This window comes from Herpailurus yagouaroundi, unplaced genomic scaffold (genome assembly GCF_014898765.1).
Source record: "Herpailurus yagouaroundi ecotype Mexico unplaced genomic scaffold, PumYag 483, whole genome shotgun sequence".
NCBI lineage: Eukaryota > Metazoa > Chordata > Mammalia > Carnivora > Felidae > Herpailurus > Herpailurus yagouaroundi.
The window spans coordinates 5,492,505-5,511,330 of record NW_024412700.1 but is presented as its reverse complement, the minus strand read 5'-3'; the positions used below and the strand labels follow the sequence as shown (position 1 = coordinate 5,511,330).

The 18,826-nt window shown below is 49.0% G+C and overlaps 1 protein-coding gene and 1 long non-coding RNA gene across 2 annotated transcripts in view; one reads left to right on the top strand and one right to left on the bottom strand.

The window, feature by feature from the left end:
• The window catches only part of PTPRN2 (protein tyrosine phosphatase receptor type N2), a 748,038-nt gene that overhangs the window by 361,682 nt on the left and 367,530 nt on the right, over window positions 1–18,826 (top strand). The window lies entirely within an intron of this gene.
• LOC121022987 (uncharacterized) lies at window positions 9,713–10,715 on the bottom strand. Its single transcript, XR_005787209.1, has 2 exons — window positions 10,498–10,715; window positions 9,713–9,933 (listed from the first exon to the last, which is right to left on the bottom strand). It is a non-coding gene; the product is annotated as an uncharacterized LOC121022987 (long non-coding RNA).

Genomic DNA, 18,826 nt, shown 5'->3' with positions numbered 1-18,826 from the left:
GTGGTTAGGACATCCCTCGTGGTTAGGACATCCCTGGTGGTTAGGACATCCCTGGTGGTTTAGGACATCCCTGGTGGTTAGGACATCCCTGGTGGTTAGGACATTCCAGGTGGTTAGGACATCCTGGGTGATGAGGTAGGACATCCTAGGTGGTTATCTTGATGTAGGATTTATTTCCTGTGTAATAATGAAATTATGGTTATTGTATTGTGGGCTGCAGTCACTTATGATGTATTTCACAATAACAGCATCATCTGCTTTTTTGGAGAAACGCACTTCAGAACCTTGGTTTCAAAATACTATTTTTAAAAAATGTGTCTGGTTGACTTACCAGAAAGCTTTAGGGAGTAACCAAAACACCTGTGGCAACGTGGGGCTAACCACAAGGGGGACAATGTGAGAGATCTTAGCCAGGTAGGAAGTCACCAGACGGTGATGAGGGAGGCTGTGTGTTCTCATTGTAGCTGTCCCAAAGTTCTTGTTAAAGTTTCTGAACCTGTTCCTCACCTCTGAAACTCAGAATTTAAGCAAGGCTGACAGCTCTCGTGTCATGTCCCGGGAAACCCCAGGTGTCCTGGCACTGGGGTGGAGGCGGGACAGGGTGGAGGCAGCCACATAAATCCTCAGAGACCTTCCACATTTACACACCCCCCGCCCAGTCCTGCTGAGGTTTAATGAACATGTGGCCTTTTATCTTTTATTTGTTGAAATAGTGCCCCATAATTTCATTTTAATAGAGTTACCCTCCATTATTATTTTTAAGTAGGCTCTACACTCCACACTCAGCATGGAGCCCAATGCGGGGCTTGAACTCATGAACCTGTGATCAGGACCTGAGCTGAGACCAAGAGTTGGATGCTGAACAGACTGAGCCCGCAGACGCCCCTGCTCTTCCTTATTTTGAAGTGGAGTCAGTTGATGAACGGGCTTCTCAGGTTCCTTCTACTCCGAGATGCTCACATTTCTCTGCAGTGTGGTGTGGCTCCCTAGGGCTGACCAGGAGCAGTTCAGATGGGGTCTGGTGACCCCAGATCAGTCCCGTGGCACTGTGGCAGCCACGGGGCAGCTGCTGGCCCCCGGTAATTAGCTGTCCTGGTCGCCAGCTACGAGTTTTCCTCCCAGGGCCTGCTTCCGTCGCCTTGGTGTGGTTGGGGCAGAAGACTGCCTGTTCGGGGACCCGGGACCTGGGCAAGTCTGGTTGAGGGGCGGTGGAGAGAGAAAGCACGAGCGCCCACGGACGGCAGACCACCTCACCCACATCGCCCCTCCTGAAAGCATAACCCCTAAGTGTGGGTCCCGCAAGCTAAGTGCTAAAGACACAGACGTCACATGGCGGAAGCCGGACAGGGAAGCTAACTAGATAAATGGGTGGAGAAGGCCGAGCAGCCACGTTAACGCAGCTGCAGTGGGGCCCCGGGGACAATATTAGGACTGCCCTTCCGGGAGGGGGTGCAGAGGAAGGTCTCAACAGAGGAGAGGGGGTTGGGTCAGAGGGGGGTCCCGTGTGCTCCAGGCGCCGAGGAGCTGGGACGGGCCTTTGGGGGTGACTTCTGCAGGAAGCACACGTGTGGGGAGGGGCCTGCTCACGCCCGCCTCGTGCCCCATGTCTGTGAGGTTTGTGTGACCCGGTGAGCAGACGGAGCGACCGGCAGGTTCTGTGCCGGGAAGCGCCACGAGCATTCCATTTTCAGAGGCCCTTCTGTGGTGTCTTGGGGGCGAAGAAGGGAAGGGTGGGGCTAGAAAAGGAGAAGCCAGGCAGGAGACCCATAGCAGGAGGCCAGTGACCCCGGGGGGCACAGATACGAGCCTGAACGAGTGCTGGAACTGGAGCCGTGGACAGACGGACACAGGGAATATTTGAGGGTAAAGATAGTTGGTTTCCACGGCCAATTGGGTCAGAAAGTCAAAAGGATCAGCGTAAGCGTAACGACCGTGGCCGTCGCCGGGGCCGTTTGTCACATGTCGTAACGTGGCCCGCACTCACGGATGTGGGGCTTGGTGGTGGCAGCCATCCAGTCCCGCCCCCCATGCACATGGTTTCTGGTGCTCCTTACATGTGGCACAGGCCCCGCTGGAAGACAAGACAGTTGGGCCCCTTTGTGCGGAAACCTGGGACACAGTCTACGAGATGTACACGTGACACGACCTTCATCCCAGCATGCTGCATGTCTGAGCCGGTGGGCGTTCCGTGGGCAACAGCATCCGACAGCCCACGTAAGGGCAGGTGTTAAGAACAGAACAGGCAGTGATCCTCCCTGTGACTTGTGATTTCGCTGCCTCTTCAGGCCTGCAATCCTCGTACACCTGCTCACAGTAAGCAGGCTCTTGGTGTTGTCTTTACTGTAGATTTGTTTTAGCTCATGGCAGAGTAAGAACTGTGAACATAAGGGAACCTAAGTTTATGTTTGTAGTTTTTAGTAAAAGAGTGAGGAAGGGATTTTCGTCAATACTAAGCTGTCGGAGGGTCTTGGCATTTAATCAGGGGCCACGGCAGCTCAGTCCCACAGGAGCTGTCTGGGGAGCCTGTCCTGCCCGGGTCTGAGGGGAGTCCCAGCCCCACCCGTCTACTCACCAGCTCACCCTCCTCCGTTGGCTTCCTGTCAGATATCAGGCTTCAAAGCAGACGTTCACCAGACCAGGCCACTTTCCCTTAATTTGCGGACGTATGAATTCCAAAATCCCTCGCGTTTTACTTACAAATTAGTATTTGGGGAAATATATCATTAGCAGGGATACGGATTCTGTAACTTTCCCTAAATAGGCGCTGCTCCGGATAAAACCATGATGTCTAAATAGCACAGAAGCATGTGAGAGCCTGCGAAGCTTCTTGCCCCCTCCCGAGCCCTCTGGTTCCTCTAAATCGCTGTCGATGCCGCCACGACAGACCCCAGCGTGCACTGTGCTTGGCGTATAGAAACAGCTGCGTTCACGCAGCGGCCGAGCAGGGCTCAGAGAGGGCTGCTCCCTTCCGAATGCAACTGCCTCTGAAGACCATGCTAACTGTCAGTAACAACCGCTACCTCTGTCACAAAGGGGACTGAAGGCAAAAATGAGACCCGGACAGTCGAAAGAAGCTACGGCCCCTCTGCACTGCCTGGCCCGGGCCGCTAGTCTGTGTGGCCTGGCCCCCCCGATCTGTGTGTCAGGTGCCGAACAGAGCCCCCGCTCCACACCGCGAAGCCTTTTCTGAGCGCTTCAGTTTTCGTTCGGTGTTTTACATTTCTGCCTCTGAATCTTACTTGCTGCTGTTGCCCTGGTCATCTGAGTAGGGGACACAGACACACAGGCCGTTGTCCTCCCGATGGCTCTGAGTGTGTGTGCGCTTCAGCGTAAGCGAGGTTATTTGATGCCCACACTTGCTGTGTAAGTTGTGTTCTTGCAGCTGGACTGGACACGCGGGTCTGCAGGCTGCGCGGTTCGGTGTCTGAAAGTCCGACACCATCTCCCAGTGCGGTGGCCGCGGGGGACTAGCGGCCTCGAGGTCTGCGGGGGAATAAGCGACTGGTGCACTCTCTCAAGGGAGGGTTGAGAACAAGAGCCAATCCAAGCATATTGTACCTTAAGGATCTTTGCCTGCGTTTCTTAAATATTAAAAATATTCTTCGGGCAGGTGTCAGATAAGGGGGCAGGTGAGGGTGTGGCCGGTTGCGCTGCTGTTCTGCACACCGGTCCAGTCACCACCTGCCAGGCTGCCAGCCTCTCAGTGCGGGGTGGGTGGGGCGCCTCTGCCTCTTCTGGAACTGCGGCTTTCTCCTCTGGGCTGCCAACTGCCGGACCCCTGTTGCACGCAGAGGTCGCCCTCCCCACCCAGGGCTGGGTGCGTCTTTCCTCCTGCCCGCAGACGCAGGGCCCTGAACTGCATCCCTGGGGGGCATGGCACTGCACACCCTGTCGCCCCGACTGTCTGGGAGGAGGACGTGTAGTCTCATGGGACAGCCACAAAGCCGCACGGCCACCAGCAGAGCAAGCGGGTGCCCTGTGGTGCCCAAACCCCACTAATGCTTTGTGTTCTTGCTCTGTTCCCGTTCTGTTGGTAGGTAACATGTGTTGTTTATTGAGCAACTACTCTGTAACGTTTGTCTCAGTGCAGCGGCAGGAATGAAGGAGGCGGTGGAAAGCCACCCGGGTGAACGTGCAGAGAGCGGCCAGGTCGCTGAGCATCGGTCCCTGGGGCCCCTCAGCCCTCGACCCTGCAAGAGGTCTCATCCCCCTTGTGGTCCTGAGGACATCTGCCCTCCTGTTACCCACTTGTCACAGTCTCCTTAGCCTCTGCTTCACAGGCAGGCACTCCCTGGGGTGCAGGCGGGTGCTCCCTAGGGCGCAGGCAGGCGCTCCCCGGGGCGTCTTCCTGCCATCCGCCTGAAGAGGCACATCTGGCCTGGCTCGCAGATGCTGGTGCGCAGGAAGCAGCCTGCAGGGCGTGTCTGCGTGCTGCTCGGACGCTGGTCCGAGTCCTGTCCTCACGGCCTTTTCAAGGGCCACTGGCAATCTTTCGGCAACTAAAGAGCGTCAGAGGCGTATGTTTCACCAGAAACCTTTAAACCACGGAGCCGATGGGGTGTCTCAGCCGGGCGGGCTGCTCCGTGTAGTCAGCTGTCCCTTTCATTGATCTGCTTCTTAGAACGAACTGACCGGTCGTTTGCCCGGACTGACCAGTCGGATCGAGTCGGGCCCCCCGACCAGGCTCCGCGGGTCTGTCAGTGCCAAGTGGCGGCAGGCGTTCTGCGCCCCGTCACCGCCCGGCTTTCCGGGAGCGCACTTGGGCGCTTTGGCAAAGACGAGAAGGGCCCTTTTCCTCCAAGGGGAGCGGAAGATGCCACTGGGCGCGAGCGTTCAGCTGTTCTGTTTGGAGCTGTGGGTTACATCTGCCAGATACGAAGCGCCAGCTGCCTTGCTGGGTGCGTGTGTGTGCGCCTGTGTACACGCGTGTGGGAGTGCCAGGAGTGACTTGGGGAAGACGGTGGCGAGTGGAGGTTGGGGAGCCGAGCGTTCCGAGACAGGCTCATGCTGAGAACGCACATCCCCCTGAGCGCCAGCTCTGAGGAGGCCTGCGCTCACCCCCAGCCTGGGAAATGCTCCGATCCATTGGTGCGGATCCAGGGCAGTGGGGTGCACCCCGGAGAAGAGAGCCACTCTGCTGTCCTCAGTGTGTGAGCAGGGGGATAGACAGGGCCTGTGCGCTTGAAAGGCTCTACCTGGGTTATCTCAAAGTACAACAATTTAAGAGAAATGTAAAAAGAAATGCTAGTTACTAAAAAAAAAAAAAAAAAAAAAATGCACACATCCAAAGGAGAAGAGGAGATCTTCCGAGGCATCTGCAAGCAGCCTGGGCCACGGGCGTGGACACGGGAGTCAGAACTGCCCTCAGGAACCAGGGCACAGTTTTCCACGGCGATGAGCATATTTAAAATCTGTTCATCAATAACGAGGCACAAGAAAACAGCCGTTGCTTTGGCAGACGGACCTCAGTTGATCACAGTGTGGTTTGTGCCGTATTTCTCACTTATTAGGGGAGGGGGCCCTCGGTAACTTTCCGTCGATGCCGGGTAAAGAGGCTGTGTCCGCCACAGGTGGGGGATGCCGGGGGGCGGAGGGGGCCCAGACTCCCGCCCGTGGGCTCCTCTGATCCGCTCCCTGCGGTGGCAAAGACGTTGGACAGTCCGGGGGTGGGAACCCTGCTTGTGAGGACCGAGGCTCCGTCTCAGGCCACTCGGTTGCTGTCACGGCCCCACAGATGGGTGGCTTATTGGCACAGGCTCGTGTTCCCGAGGCCGGACGCTCGAGAACGGGGTGCAGCGTGGTCTGGCGAGGGTCCCCTTCTGGGGCACGGTGTCCTCACCTGGCAGGAGAGGGCACTCTGGGGTCTTCCTCGTAAGGGCACCAGCCCCATTTAGGAAGCCCGACCCTCATGACCTAATCGCCCCCCAAGGCCTCGCCTCCTTCTACCTAAAGCTCTGGGTCAGGCTTTCAAACATCCAGACCACTCCTGAGGTCCAGGCCGTGGGTCTACTTTTTCTTCCCGTTTTTGTAAGTATCCCTGCCCCGGGCGTGCTCAGGAAGCAAATCTGAACCGTGATGGTCGTTTAAGCCAGATGGCGTGGGTGCCAATCCTCGGTGATCCTCGCAGGCGGGCTTCATCTCCCTCCACTCACTGAAGCCCTCGGGGGCCGATGGGACGAAGGGGAGAGGGCTTCTTGGGTTCACGCCACGCCCACCTAAGGGGGCCCACCACAGAGGCCTTTGCACAGGAGGTGTGCCGTGAGGACGGCAGGGTTCGGGGCGGCACGGGAAGCGCGCCGCCACCCGTGGAGTGAGCACAGGGCGAGAGGGAGCTCCCGCCGTCACGTCACACGCGTTTGTGCCAGAGCACACTCCCCTCGCAGGGCCTGCCGGTGCTTCTCCGGGCTTCCCGGGACCCGTCCGCCCCGCGGGGCTGCCGTGCGTTGTGGCGCGCAGCCCAGGGCAGGGGGCACAGACCCCCGGCCTCCCCGGCCTCCCCGGCCTCCCGGCCTCCCCGGCCTCCCCGGCCCCTCCAGGGGACCTGGCGAGATCACCTCACGTGGGCTTCAACACCGTCTTCAAAACACAGGTTGGCAGATTCTGGCCCATGAACCAGCCACCCGCTCTCGTAAATGAAGTTTTATGGGAAATAAGGGTACCAGAAATACCCGTTTGCCAGGGCTGCGGTAACAGAATGCCAGACTGGGTGGACCAACCAAGAGCAGCTTGTTTTCTCACAACTCTGAAGGCCGGGCGTCCAAAATCACAGCGTTGTCAGCACTGGCTTGTCCTGAGGCCACTCTCCTTGGTGTGTGGGCCTCCCTCTTCTCTGTTCTCACGTGGTCTTTTCTCTGTGTGTCCACGTCTCCTCGGCTCACGAGGACACCAGTCGTATTGGATCAGGGCCCACTCTGAGCGCCTCATTTTACCGTAATCGCCTCTGCAGAGACCGTATATCCAAATACAGTCACGTTCCGGTATGTCGGAGTGTAGGGCTTCAGCGTTTGAATTTTGGGTTGGCAGGGGGCACGATTCAGCCCATGACACCAGATTTAGCAAATTAAAATACAGGACGCCAATTAAGTTAAATTTCAGACAAATGGCAGGGTATGCATAGAATATACTTATCTTAAAAAATTATTTCTTATTCACATGACATTGTGATTTATCTGGAAATGCCCTTTTATTTTCAGCCCTGATTACAACATAGTTCTCTCTCATGCACATTTTGCCTCCATTTTCATGCCGCAGTGACCAAGTTGAATAGCGAAGGCTACCCCAGTTCCTTTGACAGTTCACATGAAAAATTAGCCACCACCTTGGGAAGCAAGAATATGGAACTTTAAATGACTTCTAAGGACCAGGGTTTGAGTTCAGAACCTACAACGGTGTAATGAGTGTGTGTTAACTTAAAACCTCCGAAGACCCACCACCGAGGAACTGCGGTAGGGGTGGGGAGCCTGCCTTCTCTATCAGTTTCAAGTATATGTCCTCCGGTTTCCCGCAAGCATTTCCTAACGTTCTCTTTCTTTAATGTACGTACTTGGTTTTGACCAACATCGTTGGTTAGGTTTCTCGTCTTGTCCACTAGTGATGATCTCAGTTTCTTTCTCTCTTTAATTCCCTTCTTACTTGCTGTTTTCATTGAAGGTGTTTGTTTAAACTTGTTTTCTGTTGTGATTACTGTGGCATGGATCCCATCCAGCTCTATCCTAACACCTGCTGTGTTCTGACAAAGTAAATACAAGCATTTAAAACCTGAGAAGCCAAAGGGTGTCAACAAATTGGAGGAAATTTAGAGAAAAGCACAGAAATAGTTAAGAAGCTGGAGGATTTTTTTTTTTTTTTTGCCAGGAAAAGTGTAAATGAGCTAAGTGCATTTGCCTTAGCAAAGAGGTGACCACCGCCAAGAATTTTCAGTGTGGCAATCCCAAGGAGAGAATTATTTTAGGTTTGCAGAGCGAATTTAATTACCATGAGAGAAAGGAGCTGATTGACCAGATGTCAATGGAGGAAAAGCCTTCCATGTGAAGTTGGGCTCAGCGGAGGGGTAGGGGGAGAACGAGACCGATGGCCACCCGCACCCCAAGACGCAGCAGGAAGTGAGGTCAAGGGTGGGGAAGGAGGGTAATTGTGTGTTGAGAGTGAGCCTACTCACCCTCAGTCCTCGGCGGCCTCCTCTTGGACTTGGCGTGCGTACAGTCGCCCTCCCCTCCTCCCATGCCTGTCTCCACTCCTAATCCCCTTCGAGTGTCTGCTTCTCCCATAATCCTCAGGACGCTGGCCAGGCAGGGCTTGGGAACCTCATCAGCCACGTAAGAAGTCGCCACGCCACGCTGATTCACCTCCACAGTGGTCGTGGGTCCCATCCCAGCCCCTTGGCTGCTGACTGCATCTCCAGTGCGGGCCTCAGTCACGGGCAGACACCTGTCCTCCACCAAGCCCACTAATTCTGGAAGAAAAAGAGGGTGTGGGGACGGATGGGGAAGGTCTGAGGGACACAGCCCCACTGGGTGTCTGCAGCTCAGGGGTCAGGAGGGTCAAGCAGTGTAGTGAACGTCTCCCCCAGAAGCCACTGGAGACCCACGCACACCAGGGTGTGCTCCACAGGTGTGGCCCGATGTTCTCTTTTTAACCAGTGTCTTAAATAGCCGAGTAAGCTGAAGTGTGAGGTAGGAGACACATTTATTGAGGCACCATTGACGGATCGTAATACGTGCACGACGTGCATGGCAATGACTTGGTATGGCTGTGTGCTCTGGGAGGGTCCCCAAAGCCTGGTTATTCGTCCGCCCGTCACCTCCGACGGAAGCCCCCAGTTAGGGCTCCCACAAGGATGCGGGCCTGACTGAGGGACGGACGGGTCGCTGCTCTCACCCACTCTTCTTCGCTGCTGGTTGGTTTCTTGATTACTGTCTGTGCATTTTGACTTGAACTTAAGCAGAATTGGAGCAGTTAATACAGAAATGGGAAAAAGAACATAAGCTCTTAAAGGGGCGTTTTAAAACCAAACCTGACCCCAGATGTGACCACACCCCTTCCAGAACTGCTTCTGTGGGCCCAGACTTGGACGCTTCACGTACAGAGTTAGCGGGCAGCTCCTGTATTTCCTTCAGCGCAGCAATGAGACCGAGGCCCTGGGTGGCCTGGACCCAGTGCGCCCCCACCCCACAGAGGTCCTCACCCCGTGCCCCTCCTAGTCACCTGGGCACTAAGTAAATGAGACTCCTAGGACATGTCTGGTCTCCCTCGACCAGAAGATGGCCTCTGTTTGATGTGCCCTGGTTGCGAAAATCAACTGTCCATAATTATCACGACCCTTTTCTTCAAGGAGCTCACTTGTTCTGAGTTAGTTTTCAGAATGTGCCGGTGTTCATTTGCAAACACATTCTTGTATAATTTTAAAGCAAAGAAGCACCAAGAAGCATCATCCTGCCCTTTGCCATAGTGTTTGTTAACATTATTAATCTGATTTAAGTGGAAATCATCCTTTATATTGCTTCCCACATATACACACTTTTTCTCTTTAAAACGGGAGGTTATGTACCAAATGCTGTGTTTTCCTTTCCTGCAAAGGCGAATGGGGCTGTTTTAACACAGATTAGTGGAGGTGCAATAGCCGAGCTCTGTAGGTGGTGAGACTCGGTTATCATTTGTATGATTAGTTTCACCTTGTAGCTGTGTCTCCGAAAATGCAATTAACAGTTTCATATTCAGCATAGCTAGCTTTTATTCCTGCCGCATGCGGCGCGACATTTGCATCATAAAAAAAACTAATTGGTAAACACAGTCTTGCCAGCTTCTCTGCAATCCACCCAATTCTCTTCCTGTTAATTGGCTCAGCTCCAGCACACACGGGATAGAATTTCAAAGGACGCCGCAGATTGGGACGCCTTGGAGCACTTGTGTTTCACAGAACCGACTCCAAGGAGGCTGGGGAAAATATTTTAAATTAATGCCCAACGCAGGCATCGCTCTGTCCAGGCGTTGCCACGGAAACCATTCTGTCTGCTGATGTGATGGGGGTGCGTGTGTCCACTGGGATCCGTCCCTGATGACCTTCAGAGAGGCGGTGGGCCGCAGGGACCCCCTGCCCCGGGGGAGGGGGGGAGCCCCAGCCGCGGCGCCTGGATCTCCCTTTGTGTCTCCGGGCCCCCCCCCCCCCCATCCAGCCCTTCCGAGCGCCTTGCCCCAGCGCCCCGTGTGCGCGCCCAGGGGAGCAGCGCCGCGAAGTCACACATCCCCCTCGAGAGACCCGAGGGGGCCGCGGCTGGGGACACGGGGAGGCCTGCCCCTTCTCTGCGTCGAAACGTCACGACACAGCCCCTCCCGAGCCTCCCCGCCCAGCCGCCTCCTCTCCGCCTTCCCCTCTTCCGAACACTCAAAATAGGCAGACGGTGCCTTACAGAGAAGCATCGTTTTCTCGGAGAAAAATCGGTGACCTCCGATTTGCTGCGTTTTGGCTTGAATAAAAAAGTTCTTGGAAGAGGTTATTACCCCTAGAGCGAAGGAAACCGTGCCGTCCGCGCGGGGATCCTGCAGAGGCTTCGAGGCCGAAGCGCTGTGTAGACGACGCTCCATCCAACGGCCAGTCCCCGAGACCCACGAGGGAGGGGGTGGAGCTTGTCCCCTGATGTGAATGACGTTTCATTAGCCAGACTGTTTCCCTTCTCGTCCCTCGCCTTCCCTCCCTCCCCACGTCCCCCCCCCTCCACCTTGTCCCCCTGGATCCTAGGCTCTGTACCTTTTCATCTCAGTTCCCACCTCTGATGAACAGATGTTTTTACCCAGTGTTTCACATGGGGACTGTCAGACAACTGTAACAGACAGACACATTTATAATCTGTTTTGAACTCCCATAAATAGCTATTTGCTTAACTGACAGAAAAGAAATATCTCATATGTTGTCTGCTAGTGGCGAAAAACAGCTCTTTTTAGTTAAAAACTAACAAAACGAGCCACTGGTAAGTAAAGCGAAAATGGCGATGCTTTCTCTAAAATTGGATTCCAAATATGTTACATGGGGGGGGGAGGGGGGCCGGGAACAGGTGTGTGTTTGCACCTGCCCTCAGCAGGTAAGAGTAAAACAAAATGTGAAATGGGGCCGGATTGTGCTGGACACAGAAGTGGAACAGACTTCCAAACTGAGAGCAAGCAGGTGCTTGTGCCTGGGGTGGTGCCCTGTACGTTTCCTTCAACCCTCACCCCAGGGACACATGCTTCCTGCTTCAGTCAAGAGCCCCTGACGCTTTTGCCACAAGTTATCTAAAAGTGTCTTGAATTGCTTTTTTTTTTTTTAATTTTTTTTTTCAACGTTTATTTATTTTTGGGACAGAGAGAGACAGAGCATGAACGGGGGAGGGGCAGAGAGAGAGGGAGACACAGAATCGGAAACAGGCTCCAGGCTCTGAGCCATCAGCCCAGAGCCCGACGCGGGGCTCGAACTCACGGACCGCGAGATCGTGACCTGGCTGAAGTCGGCCGCTTAACCGACTGCGCCACCCAGGCGCCCCTGCTTTTTTTTTTTTTTAATCAGGAATTTGTTCCTTTAGGATTTTAGGTCACAAACAAAACGAATAAACAAAACAATAACAAACGGAGAAAAGGTAACAGAAGATATTATGGCTTAGAGAAGCTCAAAGATAGACAATGAAGCAATTAGATCCACACGGAACAGGAATGAGGCAAGATGGGCGCCCGGCTGGCCCTCGAGGAAAGGTCAGCTGACCTCCCAGGCTCCTTGGGCCCTTGCAGCTAGAATTGTTTTCCTCTGCTCTGCCTAAGCCTCCCTTTTCAATCGTCTGCCTTTCTCTGTGGGATTTGCAAGATAAAAGGGAAGAAAAAAGAGAAACAAATGAGAGAGGAAGCAGGGAAGAAAGATATTCTGGAGAGTGTATGCGCTTAAAAATTAGGAAATGAAAGTAAATTTCTGAATTAAAGAAGACTTTGCATCCTTGTTTTGGAGCAAAGGAAAAGATAGACGGATAGAGGTCAAGGACGGTTGATGGGTGAGTGGACGCACGCGCAGAGCATGTTCGTGGTGGCCAGCACCCTGCCTGATGGAATGGCATCTTGGCAGCTCGCCTAATCTGCTAACAAGGAGACTGGCTGAGAAGAGAAGGCATAAGGTGAGGGTTCCGCCCTAGAAATTCAGACAACAAAGTGTTTTCTTCAAGGAATGTGCTATTCAGCCCATGAGAGCCTGGACGCGAGCAGGGGAAAGCTGGTCCCAGGTATGGGAGGTAGCATTAGCTCTCTTTCATGGCTGAGTTTTTGCCAGTCACATAGATTATTTCTTCCCATCCAGTGGAGAAACTCTTGGGGGATGACAGACCCAGATCTCCACTGTGAGCATCATGCCTTTTTAAAAAAATTTTATTTACTTTATTTTTCAAATTTACATCCAAGTTAGTTAGCATACAGTGCAACGCAGATTTCAGGAGTAGATTCCATAATGCCCCTTACCCACATAGCCCATCCCCCCTCCCACAACCCTCCAGCAACCCTCTGTTTGCTCTCCATATTTAAGAGTCTCTTATGTTTTCGTCCCCCTCCGTTTTTATATTATTTTTGCTTCCCTTTATGTTCATCTGTTTTGTACATTAAAGTCCTCATATGAGTGAAGTCGCATATTTGTCTTTCTCTAATTTTGCTTAGCATCATACCCTCCAGTTCCATCCACGTAGTTGCAAATGGCAAGATTTCGTTCTTTTTGATTGCCGAGTAATACTCCATTGTATGTATATGCCATATCTTCTTTACCTGTTTATCCACCGATGAACATTTGGGCTCTTTCCATACTTTGGCTATTGTCGATAATGCTGCTATAAACATGGGGGTGAATGTGTCCCTGTATCCCATGGATAAATACCTAGTAGTGCCATTGCTGGGTCATAGGGTAGTTGTATTTTTAATTTTTTGAGGAACCTCCATACTATTTTCCAGAGTGGCTGCACCAGTTTGCATTCCTCCCAGCAGGGCAAAAAGGGTTCTTCTTTCTCCGCTTCCTCCGCTTCCTTGCCAACATTTGTTGTTGCCTGAGTTGTTAATGCTAACCATTATGACAGGTGTGAGGTGGTATCTCATTGCGGTTTTGATTTGTATTTCCCTGATGATGAGGATGTTGAGCATTTTCTCATGTGTCGGTTGGCCATCTGGATGTCTTCTTTGGAGAAATGTCTATTCATGTCTTTTGCACATTTCTTCACTGGATTATTTCTTTTTTGGGTGTTGAGTTTGATAAGTTCTTTGTAGATTTTGGATACTAACCCTTTATCTGATATGTCATTTGCAAATATCTTCTCCCATTCTGTCGGTTGCCTTTTAGTTTTGCTGATTGTTTCCTTCGCTGTGCAGACGCTTTTTATTTTGATGAGGTCCCAGTAGTTCGTTTTTGCTTCTGTTTCCCTTGCCTCTGGAGACGTGTTGAGTAAGAAGGTGCTGTGGCAGAGGTCAGAGAGGTTTTTGCCTGCTTTCTTCTCGAGGATTTTGATGGCTTCCTGTCTTACGTTTAGGTCTTTCATCCATTTTGAGTTTATTTTTGTGTATGGTGTAAGAAAGTGGTCCAGGTTCATTTTTCTGCATGTCGCTGTCCAGTTTTCCCAGCACCACTTGCTGAAGAGACTGTCTTTATTCCATTGGATACTCCTTCCTGCTTTGTCAAAGATTAGTTGGCCATACATTTCTGGGTCCGTTTCTGGGTTCTCTATTCTGTTCCATTGATCTGAGTATCTGCTTTTGTGCCAGTAGCATGCTGTCTTGATGATTACAACTTTGTAATGCAGCTTGAAGTCTGGGATTGTGATGCCTCCAGCTTTGGTTTTCTTTTTCAAGATTGCTTTGGCTATTTGGGGTCTTTTCCGGTTCCATACAAATTTTAGGATTGTTTGTTCTAGCTCTGTGAAGAATGCTGGTGTTATTTTGATAGTATTGCATTGAATATGTAGGTTGCTTTGGGTAGTACTCACATTTTAACAATATTTGTTCTTTCCATTCAGGAGCATGGAATGTTTTTCCATTTTTGGTGTGTCTTCTTCATTTCTTTCATAAGTTTTCTATAGTTTTCAGTGTATAGATTTTCCACCTCTTTGATTAGAGTTATTCCTAGGTATTTTATGGTTTTTGGTGCAATTGTCAATGGGATCTATTCCTTGATTTCTCTTTGTGTTGCTTCATTGTTGGTGTATAGGAATGCAACCGATTTCTTTTCTTTCTTTTTTTTTTTTTATATATGAAATTTATTGTCAAATTGGTTTCCATACAACACCCAGTGCTCATCCCAAAAGGTGCCCTCCTCAATACCCATCACCCACCCTCTCCTCCCTCCCACCCCCCATCAACCCTCAGTTTGCTCTCAGTTCTCAACAGTCTCTTATGCTTTGGCTCTCTCCCACTCTAACCTCTTTTTTTTTTTTCTTCCTTCCCCTCCCCCATGGGTTCCTGTTGAGTTTCTCAGGATCCACGTAAGAGTGAAACCATATGGTATCTGTCTTTCTCTGTATGGCTTATTTCACTTAGCATCACACTCTCCAGTTCCATCCACGTTGCTACAAAAGGCCATATTTCATTTTTTCTCATTGCCACGTAGTATTCCATAGTGTATATAAACCACAATTTCTTTATCCATTCATCAGTTGATGGACATTTAGGCTCTTTCCATAATTTGGCTATTGGAAACCGATTTCTGTGCATTGATTTTATATCCTGCCACTTGGCTGAATTCATGAATCAGTTCTAGAAGTTTTTTGGTGGAATCTTTTGGGTTTTCCATATAGAGTGTCATGTCATCTGTGAAGAGTGAAAGTCTGTCCTCCTCCTGGCCAATTTGGGTGCCTTTTATTTCTTTGTGTTGTGTGACTGCTGAGGCCAAGACTTCCAATACTATGTTGAATAACAATGGCAAGAGTGGACATCCCTGTCTTGTCCCTGACCTTAGGGGGAAGGCTCTCAGTTTCTTCCCATTGAGGATATTAGCAGTGGGTCTTTCACATAGGCTTTTATGATCTCAAGGTATGCTCCTTCTATCCCTACTTTCTTGAGGGTTTTTATTAAGAAAGGATGCTGTATTTTGTCAAATGCTTTCTCTGCATCTATTGAGAGGATCATGTGGTTCTTGTCCTTTCTTTTATTGATGTGATGAATCACAACGATTGTTTTGCAGATATTCAACCAGCCATGCATCCCAGGTATAAATCCCACTTGGCCATGGTGAATAATTTTTTTAATGTATTGTTGGATCTGGTTGGCTAATATCTTGTTGAGGATTTTTGTATCCATGTTCATCAGGGAAATTGGTCTATAGTTCTGCTTTTAGTGGGGTCTTTGTCTGGTTTTGGAATCAAGGTAATGCTGGCTTCATAGGAAGAGTTTGGAAGTTTTCCTTCCATTTCTTTTTTTTTTTGGAACAGCTTCAAGAGAATAGGTGTTAACTCTTCCTTAAATATTTGGTAGAATTCCCCTGAAAAGCCATCTGGTCCTGGACTCTTGTTTTGGGGGAGATTTTTTTTACTACTAATTCAATTTCTTTACTGGTTTTGGGTCTGTTAGAATTTTCTAGTTCTTCCTGTTTCAGTTTTGGTAATGTATATGTCTCTAGGAATTTGTCAATTTCTTCCAGATTGCCCATTTTATTGATGTATAATTGCTCATAATATTCTCTTATTGTTGTTTTTATTTCTGTTGTGTTGGTTGTGATCTCTCCTCTTTCATTCTAGATTTTATTTATTTTGATCAAACTGGCTAGTGGTTTATCAATTTTGTTAATTCTTTCAAAGATCCAGCTTCTGGTTTCATTGATCTGTTTTACTGTTTTTGTTTTGTTTTTTTTGTTGTTGTTGTTGTTGGGTTTTTTTGTTTGTTTGTTTCAATAGCATTGATTTTTGCTCCAATCTTTATTATTTCCTGTCTTCACCTGGTTTGGGGTTTTATTTGCTGTTCTTTTTCCAGTTCTTTAAGGTGTAAGATTAGGTTGTGTATCTGAGATCTTTCTTCCTTCTTTAGGAAGACCTGGATTGCTATATATGTTCATCTTATGACCGCCTTTGCTGCGTCCCAGAGGTTTGGGGTTGTGGTGGTATCATTTTCATTGGCTTCCATGTACTTTTTAATTTCCTCTTTAAATTCTTGGTTAGCCCATTCATTCTTTAGTTGGATGTTCTTTGGTCTCCAAGTATTTGCTACCTTTCCAAATGTTTTTCTTTTGGTTGATTTTGAGTTTCATAGCTTGGTCTGAAAAATATGCATGGTATGATCTAGATCTTTTTGTACTTGTTGAGGGCTGATTTGTGTCCTAGTATGTGATCTGTTCTAGAGAACATTCCATGTACACTGGAGAAGAATGTATATTCTGCTGCTTTAGGATGAAATGTTCTGAATATATCTGTTAAGTCCATCTGGTCCAGTGTGTCATCCAAAGCCATTGTTTTCTTGTTGATTTTCTGTTTAGATGATCTGTCCATTGTTGTAAGTGGGGTGTTGAAGTCCCCTACTACTATGGTATTATTTTCAGTGAGTTTCTTTATGTTTGTGATTAATTGATTTATATATTTTGGGGCTTTCACATTTGGAGCATAAATGTTTACAATTGTTAGGTCTCCTTAATTACAATATAATGCCTTCTTCATCTCTTGTTACATTCTTTATTTTGAAGTCTAGACTGTCTAAGTATGGCTACTCTGGCTTTCTTTTGTCGACCATTAGCATGATAGATGGTTTTCCATCCCCTTACTTTCAATCTGAAGGTGTCTTTAGGTCTAAAGTGGGTCTCTTATAAACAGCATATAGATGGACCTTGTTTTCTTATCCATTCTGTTACCCTATATCTTTTGATTGGAGCATTTAGTCCATTAACGTTTAGAGTGAGTACTGAAAGATATGAGTTTATTGTCATTATGTTTCTTGTAGAGTTGGAGTTTCTGGTGGTGTTCTCTGGTCCCTTCTAGTCTTTGTTGCTTTTGGCCTTTTTTTTTTTTTTTTTGTCTTTTCTCCCTTCAGAGAGTCCCCCTTAAAATTTCTTGCAGGGCTGGTTTAGTAGTAACAGACTCCTTTAATTTTTGTTTGTCTTGGAAACTTTTAATTTCTCCTATTTAAAAAAAATTTTTTTTAATGTTTATTTATTTCTGAGAGAGAGACAGAGAGAGGGACAGAGCATGAGCAGGGGAGAGGCAGAGAGAGGGAGACACAGAATCTGGAGCAGGTTACAGACTCTGAGCTGTCAGCACAGAGCCTGACATGGGGCTCAAACTCACTGCAAGACCATGACCTGGGCTGAAGTCAGACGCTCAAACAACTGAGCCACCCAGGCGCCCCATATGTCTCCTTCTATTTTTTTTTTTAATTTTTTTTTCAACGTTTATTTATTTTTGGGACAGAGAGAGACAGAGCATGAATGGGGGAGGGGCAGAGAGAGAGGGGGACACAGAATCGGAAACAGGCTCCAGGCTCTGAGCCATCAGCCCAGAGCCCGACGCGGGGCTCGAACTCACGGACCGCGAGATCGTGACCTGGCTGAAGTCAGACGTTTAACCGGCTGCGCCACCCAGGCGCCCCTCCTTCTATTTTTAATGACAGGCTTGCTAGATAAAGAATTCTTGGATGCATATTTTTCTGATTCAGCACATTGAATATATCCTGCCACTCCTTTCTGGCCTGCCATGTATCTGTGGATAGGTCTGCTGCAAACCTGATCTGTCTTCCCTTGTAGGTTAAGGACTTTTTTCCCTTGCTGCTTTCATGATTCTTTCCTTGCCTGAGTATTTTGTAAATTTGACTATGATATGCCCTGTTGATGGTTGGTTTTTGTTGAATCTTATGGGAGTTTTCTGTGCTTCCTGGATTTTGATGTCTGTATCTTTTCCCAGGTTAGACAACTTTTCTGCTATGATTTGCTCACATAACCCTTCTACCCCTTTTTCTCTCTCTTCATCTTCTGGGACCCCTATGATTCTGATATGGTTCCTTTTTAATGAGTCACTGAGTTCTGTAATTCTTAAATCGTGCTCTTTTGCCTTAGTCTCCCTCTTATTTTTGGGGTGGGGGGGCGGTCATTATTCTCCATAAGTTTGTCCTCTGTATCACTGATTCGCTGCTCTGCCTCATCCATCCTTGCTGCCGTGGCATCTATTCGGGATTGCATCTCAGTTATAACATTTTTTATTTTGTCCTGACTAGTTTTTACTTCTTTTATCTCCACAGAGAGGGATTCTAATCTATTTTTGACCCCAACTAATATCATTGCTGTCATGATTCTAAATTCTGGTTCAGACATCTTGCTATGTTGATTAAGTCCCTGGCTGTCATTTCTTCTTGCTCTTTCTTTTGGGGTGAATTCCTTTGTTTCGTCATTTTGAAGGAGAAAAGGAATTGATAAGGTAAAAAAAAATTAAAATTAAAAAATTAAAAACAACACACACATACAAAATCAAATAAATGATCCTAGATTCTAGGTGTGTTTTGGTCTGGCTATTGAAAGGAGCTTGATAGATTAGAGAAAAAAGAAAAAAGAAAGAAAACGTTTGAAAATTTGAGAAAACGAATACAATGAAATAGAATAAAATGAAATGATGGAACTAAAATAGAATTTGAAAAATTTACAAAAAGTAAAAAATATAGTAGAAAAAATAAAGAAAATATTTTTAATAAAAATTGAAACTAGGGGCACCTGGGTGGCTCAGTTGGTTAAGCGTCCGACTTTGGCTCAGGTCATGATCATGCAGTTCGTGGGTTCAAGCCCCACATCGGGCCCTGTGCTGACAGCTCAGAGCCTGAAGCCTGCTTTGGATCTGTGTCTCCTTCTCTCTCTGCCCCTTCCCTACTTTGCTCTCTCTCT